The following is a 5,474-nucleotide window of genomic DNA, read 5'->3' as shown; positions in this document are numbered from 1 at the left end:
GGGCCAGTGGTTAAGAGCACTTGGACCCAGGTTTGGTTCCCAAAACCTATGTGGCAGCTCACAACAACCTGTAACTCCCATTCCAGGAAATCCAATGCCTTCTTCTGGCCTCCAAAGGCATCAGCCACACATGTGGTGCACTTACACGCGTGCAGGCAAAACACCAATATACATAAAGTAAAATGAAAATACCAAAATAAAGAAAATACACATGGCCGCAAGATGGCAGCCACCACAGGCTGGGAAGCAAAAGTCCCTTGACATTTCCAACTGTTGGAAGAGCTGGAAGAAGGCCAGAAAGCAGTAGGTGACAGCACAGTTAGATGGGGTCTAGAGGACAATGAAGACATGACACTTACGAGATGGACAGGTACAGAGATGATAATTGGGCCTCCAAGAACAATTTATGAAAACCGAACATATAGCCTTAAAATAGAATGTGGTACTAAATACCCAGAAGCACCCCCTTCTGTAAGATTTGAAACAAAAGTCAATATGAGCAGCATGAGTAGTTCAAATGGAGTGGTGGATCCAAGGGCCACAGCAGTGCTGGCAAAGTGGTAGAATTCCCACAGCATCAAAGTCATCCTGCAGGAGTTTCAGTGCTTGATGATACCAAAAGAAAACACGAAGCTGCCACAGCCACCAGAAGGACAATGTTGCAGCAACTAGTCCCCAAGGCCCCGGCCTCCCCTCCCCAATTCAACCTAAGTCTTCATTTCCCACAGTAGTGAATTTTCTAGATTCATCTTGTAGAACTCAAAGTACTGGAGAGGAAGCTCCACAAAAACTTCATCCTGAGACATTGTTCTGATACTAATTTCTTGTCCATTTGAAATACCTAATTTGTGCTGTGTAACATCTGTTGAGTGTAACCACTGGCTGTCTAGTTGAATTTCTGGGATCAAGAAGGTGTGTTGAAATCAGTTTCCTTAGGAGAGGAGATAATGGATTGGAGAAAAGGTCAAGAGGTTTTCTTTATATTGGTTGTTTTATTTAAAAAGCAGTGTGGGAGCAAACAGTTTCCCCACACCTTACCATGTGAATTACTGTGCTCAAAATGTCTTATAACAATCTTGATAGAAAAAGGATTGCTGGGAAAACTGCCTACCCGTGAGTAATCCCCCCACACACTGAACTTTGATATTGTTTACATATTGACAGTGTCACTTTTAATAGTAAAAAGAAAAATAAAAAGTGGGGTGGAAAGGGGGAAGAAGAGCCTGTTGTGGGAGGAATGTGACAAGGCTTCTGGGTACTAGCAAGGTTCCCTTTCGTGAGTGTGATGGTCTTGCTGGTCATCTTAGTAATATTTGATGCTCTGCCTATGGATGATCCTCTTCTCAATATATGTTAAACATCAAATGATAGCTGTATGAAGATGTTATCTTATGAATATCCAAAAGAGGTAGAACACCTGAGACCTGATACCAACGACTGGACTCAGGGGTCACTAAGTAGGTTTACAGTCCCATTACAGGCACCAGACAAAGGCATAGCACTAAGCTCAAGACCTTTTATCACAGCTCCCTGGGAACACCTCAGCATCCTCCATGGGGTAGCTTTTATCAAACAGCTGTTAGCATCATAAGAGCCCAGAAAAACATTGCCATATGGCCAAGTTCTGGAATGGAGGAGACTGAGACACAGAGAAAGAAAAATTAGATTCTAAGTGGCACTAGAGATCACATCAGTTATCTTCTGTTGTGGTGATTTCAAAGAAAATGGTCCCTGTAGGGAGTGGCACTACTACAAGGTGTGGCTTTGTTGGAGGAAGCGTGTCACTGTGGGGGCAGGCTCTGAGGTCTCTTATGCTTAAGATACTGTCCAGTGTCATAATTCCTTCCACTGCCTGTGGATCAAGATGTAGAGCTTGCTCCTTCTCCAGCATCATGTCTGTTAGCATGCCACCATGTCCCACCATGATAGACTAAACCACTGAAATTGTAGGCCAGCCCTAATTAAATGTTTTCCTTTATAAGAGCTGCCATGGCCATGGTGTTTCTTCACAGCAATAGAAGCCCTAAGACAAAAGTTGGCATCAGGGACAGTGGTACTCTTTGGCAGTCTCACCCATGCTTTTTTGCTTGGAGGATTTTGAACTTTGGAGTTTGGGTTAGGAAAGCAGTGGAATGCTTTAAGCACTGCTTAATGGGCCATACTGGGAGAAACATGGAAGATAGTGGTGCCAAGTTTGATTTGATCTTCAGGGGCCTAGCTCAAGAGATTTCAGAGGAGAAGAATGTTAGTATGTAGGCTAAAGAATGTTTTATGATATTTTGGTGAAAATGTGGCTGCTTTCTGCCCTTGTCCAAAAAGTCTGTCTGAGACTAAATTGAAGAGCTTTGGATTACGTGCTGTGGCAGGCGAAATCTCAATTCATCCTAGTATAGACTCTGATGTGTGGTTACTAGTGTTAACTTTAATGAATATCTGTAATGAAAAGGAGCAAGCTGAGCAAGTAAAAATACATAATGTACAAGTTGAGGAGAAAATGAGCACCAGGAAGTAGAATAGAGCTATATCCTGTCTTCAAGGAGATAAATGGGTTAAGAAATGGAATAAAGATAGTGGTGACCTCAGAGCAAAATGACTCCATCCAGCTAAGCTTCCAATTTATAAAAAGAATTAAAGAAAAGCTTAGTGCCGGGTATGGTGATACATGCCTATAATCCCAACACTCCAGAGGCAGAGGTTGGTAGATCTCTAAGCTTGAGGCCACCTTGGTCTATAAATCCAGTTTCAAGACAGTCAAACTTAGGCAGAGAAGGAAACCACCAAAAAAACGAAAGTTGGTGAAGATGTAATTGAATGAGGAGATCATGTTCTATCCCCAGTAAGCAGCAGAACTTGGCAGATTTGGCCATATGGTTTGGTAGTCAGGGGTAGAAAAAGAAGGAAGTATGGAATTGCCTCTGCAACTAAGGAAAGCCACTGAGACAAGACATGTGTCAGGAGTGACCCTGAACAGAGGCCATTGTGTGAAGCTGTGCAGGTGAAGCCTGGATTTCCTTGAAGACTGCCAAGAGTTGTGAGAGAGCCACTAACAGGAAGTGGAACCAACCCAAGAGAAGTGTGTTGAAGTCAACAAAGCTGAAAAGAGTTGGAGATATGAGAAATATTTTGACAATAGAAATGGAGATACAGAGTTTGGAGTTTGCCCATCTGGTTTTCAGTCTTGCTTTGGACCACTATTTCCTTCCTTGCTCCCTTCTCTGTGTTTTAGAACAGTTATGTATACCCTATGCCATTATGTGTTGTAGGTATGTGGTCTGCTTTTTTATTTTGATTTTTCATAGGATTACAGTCAAGAGATTGCATGAATCTCAGAAAAGACTTTAAACTTTAGACTTCTAAATAAGTTTGAGACTGTGATAGAGTATCAAGGAAACCACCAAAAAATGAAAGTTGGTAAAGATTAACCAACCAACCAAACTTAAAGGTTTCCTTTAAGTTGGACTGAATGCATTTTTGTATTATGATATGGTTACAAGACTTTGGGGGGCCGGGGAGTGATATGAGGTGGCTTGAAAGAAAATGGCCTCCAAATGGAGTGGCACTATTAGGAAGTGTGGCCTTGTTGGAGGAAGTGTGTCACTGTGGGGACAGGCTTTGAGGTCTCCTATGCTGGAGCTATGCCCATTGTGGGACATAGTTCACTTCCTGTTGCCTAGGGATCAATGTAGCTCCAGCACCATGTCTGCCTGTATACCACCATGATGACAATGTACTAAACCTCTCAAACTATAAGCCAGCCCTAAGTAAATGTTTTCTGTTGTAAGAGTTGCTGTGGTCACATTAATTGTAATATCCAGAAACTAGAAACAGCATAGATGTCTCTCAAATGAAGAATGGATAAAGAAAATATGATATGTTTACACAATGGAGTACTATTCAGAGGTTAAAAAAAATGATATCTTTAAATTTGCAGGCAAATGGATAGAACTGGGGGGAAAACATCCTGAATAAGGTAACCCAGACCCAGAAAGACAAACACAGTATGTACTCACTCATAAGTGGATATTAGATGTAAAGCAAAGGATAACCAGCCTATAGTCCAGAACCCCAGGGTAGCCAGGTAACAAGGAGAACCCAAGAGAAACATACATAGATACCCCTGGGAAGGGGAAATAGACAATATCTGAGAAAATTGGGAACGTGTGGGGGGAAGGTGGACAAGGGAAGGTGGAGGGGAGGAAGAGGAGACTATGAGAGAATGGGATGTTCGAGATGGGGGAAGGACAGAAAGGGAGAGCAAGGAAAGAGATATTTTGATTGAGGAAGCCATTGTGGGGCTAACAAGAAACCTGGCACTAAGGAAATTACAAGGAATCCACAAGGATGATCCCAGTGATTACCCTAAGCTTTAGTGGAGAGGGTGCCTGAACTGGCCTTTCCCTGTAATCAGATTGATGACTACCTTAATAATCATCATAGAATATTACCCAACTGATGGAAGCAGGTGCAGAGATCCACAGCTAAGTACTGGGCTGAGCTCCCAGAGTCCAGTTAAACAGAGGGAAGAGTGCTAATATGAGCAAAGGTGCAAGACCATTTTGGGGATACCCACATAAAGAGCTGACCTGAGCTAGTAGGAGTTTACTGACTCTGAACTGACAGTGGAGGAACCTGCATAGGACTAAACGAGGCCCTCTGAATGTGGGTGACAGTTGTGTGGCTTAGGCACTCTGGAGAGCTACTGGCTTGGGACCAGGATTTATCCCTAGTGCTTGAACTGGCTTTTTTGAGTCCATTCTCTTTGGACTCAGCCTAGAAATGGGGGGGGGGGGGGGTTGGGGAGGCTTGGTCTTTCCTCAAAGTGATATGCTAGACTTTGTTGACTCCCCATGGGAAGCCTTAACCTCTCTGAGGGGTGAAGGGGGTGAAGGGAAGGTGGGGGGAATAGGAGGAGGGGAGGAACTGGGATTTGTATATAAAATGAGAAAAGATGGTTTTAAAATGAAAAAAAATAAGTTTCTGTAATCATGGCATCTCTTCACAGCAATAGAAACCCTAAGACATAAGATCTTAGGAAGTTACTGTAAGCTAATGATCATGGAAACTTTTATAAAGGAAAACATTTAATGAACTATCTTACAGTTCAGAGGTTTAGTCCATTATCATCATGGTGAGACATGGTGGCATGCAGGCAGACATGTGCTGGAGAAGTAACAGAGTTCTACATCTTGATCCTCAGGCTCCGCAGGCAACAGTCCATTGTCACACTGGATGTGGCTTGAGCATATATGAGACCTTAAAGCCCACTCCCACAGTAACACACTTCCTCCAATAAAATCACAGCTACTCCAACAAAGCCACACCTCCTAATAGTGCCACTCCCTATGGGGGCCATTTTCTTTCACACCACCACAGCACCCTTAGTGGTTTGTCTACCTGCCTCTCAAGAGTGGGGAGGATTTTTAAAAATGAAGACATTGCTCCTGAGGAAAGGAAAGTAGAAAGGAAAGAAAGAA

General features: G+C 43.0%; 1 pseudogene; it reads left to right on the top strand.

Annotated features, from left to right (window-relative positions):
• The first annotated feature begins 222 nt into the window (after window positions 1–222).
• Window positions 223–672, top strand: LOC100771060 (annotated as a pseudogene).
• The last annotated feature ends 4,802 nt before the right edge of the window (window positions 673–5,474 follow it).

The sequence above is a fragment of the Cricetulus griseus genome, chromosome 7, assembly GCF_003668045.3.
Source record: "Cricetulus griseus strain 17A/GY chromosome 7, alternate assembly CriGri-PICRH-1.0, whole genome shotgun sequence".
Taxonomy (NCBI): Eukaryota; Metazoa; Chordata; class Mammalia; order Rodentia; family Cricetidae; genus Cricetulus; species Cricetulus griseus.
The sequence above is the reverse complement of the archived record's forward strand: the minus strand, read 5'-3'. Positions and strand labels throughout refer to the sequence as shown.